Consider the following 9656-nt stretch of genomic DNA (forward strand, 5'->3'; position numbering starts at 1 on the left):
TTTTCTGTCTAACAAAACAAAATTTTAACCATTCTAGAGCAACTCCCCTAAACCCATATCTAGAAAGCTTATCGAGCAATTTCCATGGTTGACACAGTCAAAGTCTTTAGAGAAGTCGCAGAATACCGCTGCAGCAAAGTGACCTTCTTCAAGCTCAAATATAATCTCTCCAGGAATGAAAACATTACTCGACATTCATTTAATATGTTATTTTTTTTATTAGGAAAGCTACCATTCGTACTATAACCAGTTTCTCAATAACTTTAAAGGCTTTTTAGGCTTTATTTTTATCTTTTTCATGAATGAATTTCATCATGAAAACAATTATTGAAAATACTTAAAACACTAAAGACCATAAACATAATATATTGATTTAAAATTTTCTTAAAGTAAAAAAAAGAAAAAGAGAAAATGGCATAGACTCATAGACATGAAGAGACAGTATTTTTAAGAGTTCGGATTGATTTTTGTAGATAAAATAGATAATTTTCTGTGAGGTTTATAATTAGATTTTTTTAAAGATTTTCTAATAAGATTTTCAGATTCCCATATTAGGTTGTTATAAATCAAAGTCTTAATTAATATACGCACACTGAATAATTTTGCCTAAAGGAGCCATCGTCTCACAAACTAAACACATTTACATATATCTATCTATTTGTGATTATGATATCCAAGAAAAATTTTTAACAACTACCAAATTGCAATACGGCAAACACGAACCTGTGCAAAAACTCTCCCACACGACTCGGATGATCGGCCGATTACTAATGAGAAGCGACGGACAAAATTATTTTCGCGCATACTGGAGAGAATCGCCATCTATTTTTCACGCATATTTGCGGTCACGTTTTAGCCCATAAGGTTGCGTATCTTCCCAAATATTCAATCAACGATAGAACCCTGCAAATGTAGGATTATGTTGCTTTGTTTATAATTCATTTTAAAACGTTTATTGGAGCAGATCAAGTGTTTGTTGAGAAGTTTATTTAAAAATATAGCATTAAATATGACTGATATTAGTGATGGCTACGGTTATGATTCTGACCAAGACAAGAAATATACATTACCTGAAAAATCAAAAAAGAAAAAAGAATGCAGGTAAGATTTTTAAAATTTTTATTTTAGCTATGTAAGCTTAGGTTTTTGAATCTTTAATCTACTTTTTTTACTTTTTCACTTTTTATTGATTTTAGAATTAAAATTCGTGGTCGTTATATTAACATTCCAACCCGATCCAATAGCAGTGAAAGCGAATGTGTCAGACAGAGTCAGACTTAGAAAGCCATTTAACTAGGTATATAAGTTATCATATTACTTTTTAGTTCTTAACTTATTGTTATGTTATATGTATATTACTTTAACCATTTTAAATTTTCTGTATAGTCAAGGGAAATGCAATAATGTAGATTTATGTTTTGTTTTAGAAACAATCCTGGCTGCTCTACTAGCTCATATAAGGCTTCTAATTCTGCAATGCAATTTAAAGTAAACAGCAAAACTGAGATTAAAAAATCTTCTCATCCGTCTTCTGTTCAGCTGCAAACAAATTTTAATAGGTAAAAAATTGTTATTGTTTTATTTGGTTTTTTAAAACGATTTTTTTACAAGATATTAGCAAATTTTAAATTATTTCCAACAAAGTTTTAAATTCTTGTTTTAAAAAAGTTTCCGGTTGTTCCACTACGTTAACGCTAAACACCTCAAAACAAAATGTGCCCTTAGTAAAAGATGATAATATTAAAGACCCTAAAACAGAGTATTATAATTCTCATAACGCAGCAACCTCACATGATACTACGGATTCTAAAGAAGATAATTTGATAAATGAGACAAACAAAAAGTTAACACGCAAAAGACAAAAAAATACATCCGAATGGGCATGCAATATAAGAAAAACTAAATTTGATCGGGGCCTTGAATATATTTCTTCGCGAAAAAAGGTCGTTCCCGCCAGGGAGATTAAAAACAAAAAAGATTGTTTACAAAAATGCTTATTTAAATGCTCTCGAATAATAAGCGATGAACAACGAAAGGAGATTTTTAAAAATTATTATCTGCTTTCAGCTGTTAAAAAAAAGAACTATATTTTAAACACTACTAAAGTCGATAGTCCCTGGCGGAGAAGGAAAGGAAAAAAGCCTGATAATTCAAGAAAAAAGAGAACCTTTAGATATTATTTTGAGTTAAATGGTCAACCAATTCAAGTTTGCAAAGACTTTTATACAGGAACTTTATGTATAAGTCAGAAACCAATTTATACAGCTCACAAAAATAAAACGGTGATTGAACACATTGACTAAAAGTACACAGGGAAAACATCAGAAAAGGGTAATGTCACCTGAAGCTATAGATTTTGTTAAAGAGCACCTAAACTTGGTTCCTCGTGTGGAATCACATTATTGTCGCAAGAACAGTAACAAAGAATATGTCGAAAGTGGATTAAGCATTAAAAAATTATATGAACTTTATGTGGATTTGGCAAAAGAACGCGAAAAAGCTCCAGTTTCATTTTCTGTTTATAGGAAAACCTTCTGCAATAATTTTAACATTGCTTTTCATAAGCCACGCAAAGACAGATGTGATACGTGCGAGGAAATAAAACTAAAAAAAATAGAAAATGGGATGGATGACAGTTTGGAACAAAAATATGCTGATCATTTAAATGAAAAAGAGTACATGAGAAACGGATAATGAAATCCCAATACTGTGCTTTGATCTAGAAAACGTTTTAACATGCCCAAAAGCTGACTGACATAAAAAACTTTTTTTATAAAACTAAACTAAATGTTTACAATATGACTGGACACCTCTCCATAGGCAAAAAAGTATACTGTGCTGTGTGGTGCGAAGCTTTACATGGAAGAAAGGGAAACGACATTGCAAGTGCGGCTTACTAACTACTTGATAACGTTATGCAGGACAATCCAGAATTTACAGAAATTATTTTGTGGAGCGACAGCTGCGTTCCGCAAAATAGAAATAGTCTCATGAGTTATGGCCTTAGTCACCTAATTCAAAAACACAACAACCTATCAAAAATCACAATGAAATTTTCTGTTCCTGGTCATGCTTGTATCCAAGAAGTAGATGCAATCCACAGCTCAATCGAAAGATCATTAAATAAGGTAGAATACTATTCTTCTTTATCTCTTTTACGATATCTTTTAAAAGTAAACCTCCATAATCCATATACAATTATCCAAATGAAACAAGAAGATTTTATAGACTTTCAGTCTTTTTCAAGCCAACTAAACTACAATGCTGTGCCATTTTCAAAAGTAGTTTCTTTGCAGTTTTCTAGATCGTTTTTCGAACTCAAGTATAAAGATACCCTTAACCCCACAGAAAAATTTAAATCTCTAAATTTACGTCAAAGAAAATTGAGAAAGGGGCATGTTACAGCTGAAACAAAACAACTAATTATTCCACTGGTAAAGTGGAGACAATAAAGTCTATGTATAAATGGATTCCCGAAATGGACAGGCAATACTATGAAAGTATTTTTAGCCGTAAATAAAAGTTATATGCTTTGCTGTGTATGTTAAATTAAATACTAGTATTGTGTTACAAAATTCTATGTTACATTTGGAAAAAAGAAAATTTATTTTTGATATAACGGAATCCTATGTTTTTTTTCAATAAATTATTTTTTGAAGAAAATGTTTTTTTTGGCATTTTATATCCAAATAATTTATTTTTACTGTCCATTTAATTTTCTTGTTTAATAAAAAAGAAAAGTACTTAATCGTTTGCGTTTTAGGTAAGTCCATTTTTTTAAATCGATTTTTCCTAAATTATCATATTTGTTACATACAACCTTGTAATATTAGGGTGACGAAATGCGGCAATTTTTCATGTGTGTGAAGCTAGCGTCCGATCGATTAGTGATGGTATAAAAGACCTGCACCTGCTCTTTTGGACCTAGTTCGCTATTTCGGAGCGGTGCACCTGATCCCAAAACCTATAATACCCAGGTGTAGGTGCACTACGGATTTGTTAGTGTAACGTCAGATCTTGAACCGGTTCGAAACGAATCCGGCGTGCACCTACAGGCCAGATCCCAACTCTCAACAGGAGCTAAAGCTAGGATTTAGTCGGACTCGGACCGAGCATATTACGTTAGAGAATTTTATAATGATGGCGGTTTGGACCTGACAATTTGTGAAAATTAAATTTAAATACTTTAGTTTTTGTAAATAATGAAAGGAGTTAAATTACGAAAAATAGAAAAATATCCACTCTAGAACAGTTGTAGTAAAAAAATAGACAAATTTTAGGATAAAATAATATATTTAGGTATAGGTATAAAGAAAAGACATAGCTGAATCGAACAAAACTAATTACTAAATTGATTTAAAAATAAAACAAGAACAAAAATAAAATATACCATATTTAAAGAAAAAACTAAAATATTAAATTATTTAGTTACACAATCGTTTGTGTGAAGAAATAAGATTTTTTCTACATTTTGAGAGCTAAGACGTGTTCGCCGTTCATTCAGCACTTGTCCAGCTTTGGAAAATTGTTGTTCACAGAGAACCGAGGTTGCTAGACAAAATTTATCCCTAACTAGAACGCTTAAATTGGGATAGTTATATTTTTGCTCTTTCCACCAAAGTAAAGGATCTTCATTTCTTGGTAAAATGTCATCATCGAGATATCTCTGCACCTCAATGATAGCTTTGCTTTGGCTAGTTCCTGAGGGCTGTTTTACAGCTACCTTTTTGTCAAGTGCAGACCAAATAGAAAATTTAACATCTACTTCTTTTTGGACCACTTGCTCTTTCGAAGTCGAAGCCTTTGAAAATATTGTTTCTTCTGAGACATTCGTAACTGTTGCGGCTGTAGCTGATACTTTCAAAGTTTGAGATATTTTTTCAGCTACTAACTGAATCACTTTTTTTCTAATTGGCTCAGCAGCTCCGGAACTTTGAAAAGGAAACAGCTTGAACCTAGGATCCAAAAAGGTATTCATTGCCAGTGTGGTGCTATATTCGACATTTGCCAATCGCATCTGAATGCCTTCTTTTAAAATAGGAAGGCTTTCAAGAAAAAGGTTTCATTTTATTTCCTTTGAAGTTTCTAATTCATTAAGAACGTTTAAGAGACCAGCAACGAAAAGTATCACTAAAGCACCGGTTATATAATTTTGACCACTTACAGCAACAGTAACATTCTCGAATGGACGAAGAAGGATAATAAGTTCTTTTATAAAAGCCCACTCATGATTATTTATAGTTGGAAGTGAACCGTCAAGAAGAGCCATTGTAGCTTTTACTGTGTCTTCCAACTCTACAAAACGTTCCAACATATAAAAAGTGGAGTTCCACCTTGTAGGTACATCCTGCAGTAATTTTTTGGGTGTGGCAACACCAATATTTTTCTGATATTGCATTAATTTGCTATTTGCGGTAGTGCTTCTTTTAAAATGCCCCACTGTTTTTTTAATTTTTGTCAATATCTCGTCGGTTTTTGCAATTTTGAGGGCATCGGTAACAATTAAGTTTAGTGTATGGGCAAAACAGCCCAAATGCTTTAATCCCAGATCTTCTATTGCCTTTTTTATATTGGCTGCATTGTCTGATATGGCAAGAGTTGTTACCCGTTTTGACATATTCCACTCTTCCGATATATTTCGAAGCTCTTTTGTCAAATTATCGCTTGTGTACCGTTCACTAAATGCCCTACAGGTTAGCGATATATGTTGCGCTGTAAATGAATCGTCAATGAAATGCACTGTAACTGCCATGTAGGCCTCATTATTTCTTGAGGTCCAGCAATCTGTTGTAATACATACACCTTTAATATTAGTGTTCTGAAGTAGACTTACATTTATTTAAGCATTGTTCATATCTAGCTGGAATCATAACCTTCGATATAGTTTGACGATTTGGTAAGACATATTCAGGATTAAGAACATTGACAAACCTTTTAAATCCTTTGTCTGTGACCATACTGAAAGGCTGGAAGTCAATAGTAAACAAACCAAGTAGTACTTCGTCAATTTTCTGTTTGACGGGTAATTTTTGTCGCTTGTAACAAAATGAACCGATTTCAGTCCGACTTCGTTTTTTCGATACAACTGCGGATCGATATCGATATCCAGGAACCAAAATCAAGAACGCAGCATATGTCGGTTGCCAATATATAGTCCGCGCTCGCTGTTATTTAATCAAAATAATGGGCGTATCTCCTGATATTCCCAAGGGATTTTAATAACTTTTTGTCCAGATATAATATAGCAATGAATACCTAAAGCGAATGACGGTGGTCCAAACCTTTACAAACTAAGATTTCGTTGTGAAAATTAATTAAAATGTCAAATGTTAAATAAATGAAAAAAGGCTCTAACACCCAAAGGATTTGGATAAAACTTTTTTTATAAATAATAAATATCTAAAAGATTTCAGATGGTTGCAAATCTCTACAAACGAGAGTTTTTTTGGTAAAAAAGTATTTAAAAATTAGTATTTTGAAATCATTATGGAATTTGGAAGAATTTTTGTATTTTATTTAATATTTTAACAAGCATTTATAACTATTAATTTTGATTGTATAAATTGTGATTTTTTTGTCTATAATTTCTTTATCTTTTGCTTATGCTGTTATAATGTTTACTTGTTCCTCTTTCATTGCTAATTTGTTGATAGTTATTTAATTTATATATTTACTAAGGAACATTACTGGTGAATTGACTATGCAGTAATTTTTTGGTGATTTTAATAAATTTTTATTGACCTTTATATATATTTACTCCTCTTGGGGAAACTGTCACCTTGTCGTCGGTGAGAGGGCTCAGTAATCTACAGCCAGGGAGCAATGCCGGCGGTAGCATAGCTACCGGTAGGGCCACCCATGCCGGTCTCGAAGTGCTGAAGGTGAAGCTAAGAAAGTTCCCACGCAGCGTCTGATCCAGAGTGGACAGCTGCAAACAGCGTCTGTTCTCCATATCAGGAGCGGCTGATATTCACATCTTCGAACCCGTTTAGCCAACGTGGAAGATTATGGCTAAAAACCCCCGTAAGCCCTGATGGACTTTAAAAAAACGAAATAGTACCCCAGGTGGGTAGATCATCGCATGACAAATCCCACACCAGTAACAAGGTCAGCCTCAAGGATTCTGGGGGAGGCAAAAATGCATCCCCTCCACTCTTAATACAGAACAAATTTAAACTTCACCTAGCCACCTAGAATATTCGAACAATGAGATCAACCGAACATGTGGAAGAATTAGAGGTGGAACTATCCCATATCAAATGGAACATCTTGGGCCTATGCGAAACCAGATTACCGGACGAAAGATGCATCACACTGAAATCAGGCCACCTTTTGTATCGAAACAACAAGAGAGGAAAATACACACATTGGCGGAACAGCGATAATGATTCATAAGAATATAAAGCGGCTAGTTACTAAGATGAAATCCATATCGAGTAAAGTCATTTACATAGTATTGAAGATATCGAAAAGATATAGCGTCCAAATAATTCAAGTATATGCCTCTACAAGCTCTGCACCCGATGATGAGATAGAGAGATTCAACGATGACATTTCACAAGCGCTGACAATAGAAACAGCACACTACAAATACATTATTGGCGATTTCAATGGTAAACTAGGAGTACAAGCGGGAAACGGAAATCAATATGTGGGTAAATTCGGACTGGGTTGTACCAACGAACGAGGAGAAAGACTGATCAATTTTCTCCAAAAAGAAAGTATGTACTGTATGAACTCCTTCTTCAAAAAATCAGAAAAGAGACGTTGGACATGGAGAAGCCCGAACTCAAATACGAAAAACGAGATCGACTACGTACTAACCAATAAAAAGCTTACTATAAAAGACGTTTCGGCCCGAAATCACTTTGATACTGATAGCGATCACAGGTTGGTAAAAGCTAAAATAGAAATAAACGTGAAGAGTGAACGAAATAAGCTAATCAAAATACAACCATTTCCCACATCAAAAACAATCCATGAAAACTGCCAAAAATTCCAAGCTGAACTCAACAAGAAATTCTCTAATAAAGAAGCACTGAACAGCTTGAATATAAATGACCTAGAAAACAGAATAAGTACTGACATTAGAACGACAGCCAAAAAGATATGTGCCACTACCAAGAAAAATAATTCAAAAATAAAAAAGGAAACTAGAGAACTCATGGCGAAGAAAAGAAACTTGGAGAAAGGGACTCATGAATACAACGAAATTAACAGATTGATAAAAAAGAAAACAAGGGAAGATTTAAGGCAATACAACACAGAAATGATAACAACGACCATCGAAAACAACAAAAATATGAAAGTACTTAAAACACGTAACAATGATGGACGCCTCCAAATACATCAACTAAGGGACGCAAACAGAAACATCAAAGAGGACAGTAAAGATTTAATGGATATCATGGAAAATTTCTACAGCACACTGTACACAGGAGACAACCCAGAACAAGCAATCGGAATTGATGAAACGATTCTCAATGTAGGCTCCGAAGATCTTCCTGACATCACCAGAGAAGAAGTAGAACTAGCATTGTCTCAAATGAAAAACGGTAAAGCCCCAGGGGAAGATGGAATTACAGCTGAAATGATAAAACTTGGCGGAAGAACTATGTAGAAGCAATCACAATTCTTCTTAATAAATGTATGACAGAAGGCGTGATACCCCAAGCATGGCAAAAGGCCCAGGTGATTTTACAGTACAAAAAAGGAGATAGGTTGAGAATCGATAACTATCGACCTATTAGCTTACTCCCCCACCCGTACAAACTTCTGACAAAGATAGTAACAAATAGGCTTACAGCTAAACTAGATGCCTATCAGCCCCTGGAACAAGCCGGCTTCCGAAAAGGTCATAGCACAATAGAACACATACAATCCGTTCGCACTATAATAGAAAAATGCAACGAGTACAATGAACCACTACACCTCGCATTTGTTGACTATCACAAAGCTTTTGACTCCGTAGAGTTGTGGGCCATTTTTAAGGCCAATGAACAATGCAAGAATCGACTCTCGATACAAGCAGCTTCTCAAACACATATACGAAAATGCGACAGTTACCGTTAAAATCTCGGAAGAGATAGAAACAAACAAAATTCAAATAAAAAGAGGAGTAAGACAAGGGGACACCATCTCCCCAAAGCTGTTTACACTGGCACTGGAAGACGTTTTTAAGACTCTGGACTGGAACGAGAGACGCATCAAAATCGACGGCAAACATCTGAGCCATTTACGCTTTGCGGATGATATAGTACTCTTTAGCCAGAATATAATAGAATTACAGGAACATCTCCTGTAATTCTATTATATTCAGAACTTCAAAGAGAATCGAAAAGAATAGGTTTAACCATGAATTTAAATAAAACAAAAGTCATGTCATCTGACAATATTCAAGTACATATAGAAGACCGAATTATTGACAACGTCGAAGAATATGTATATTTGGGACATTGCATCAAATTGGGCAAAGAAAATTAAACTGCCGAAATAAACAGAGGTGTTCGTTTGACATGCGCAGCCACGGGTAAACTATCACACGTCTTGAGAAATGAAACTATTCCAATTAATTTGAAAAGAAAGGTCTTCAATGCCTGCTTACTGCCCGTGATGACTTACGGAATGGAAACCATGACACTTACTGTTAAATCAGC

The 9656-nt window shown here is 34.2% G+C and overlaps 1 long non-coding RNA gene across 1 annotated transcript; it reads left to right on the forward strand.

The window, feature by feature from the left end:
• The first annotated feature begins 907 nt into the window (after positions 1-907).
• Positions 908-4223, forward strand: LOC126749972 (uncharacterized). Its single transcript, XR_007665513.1, has 4 exons — positions 908-1101; positions 1197-1297; positions 1428-1559; positions 3834-4223. It is a non-coding gene; the product is annotated as an uncharacterized LOC126749972 (long non-coding RNA).
• Positions 4224-9656: the final 5433 nt, after the last annotated feature.

This window comes from Anthonomus grandis, unplaced genomic scaffold, assembly GCF_022605725.1.
Source record: "Anthonomus grandis grandis unplaced genomic scaffold, icAntGran1.3 ctg00000981.1, whole genome shotgun sequence".
NCBI lineage: Eukaryota > Metazoa > Arthropoda > Insecta > Coleoptera > Curculionidae > Anthonomus > Anthonomus grandis.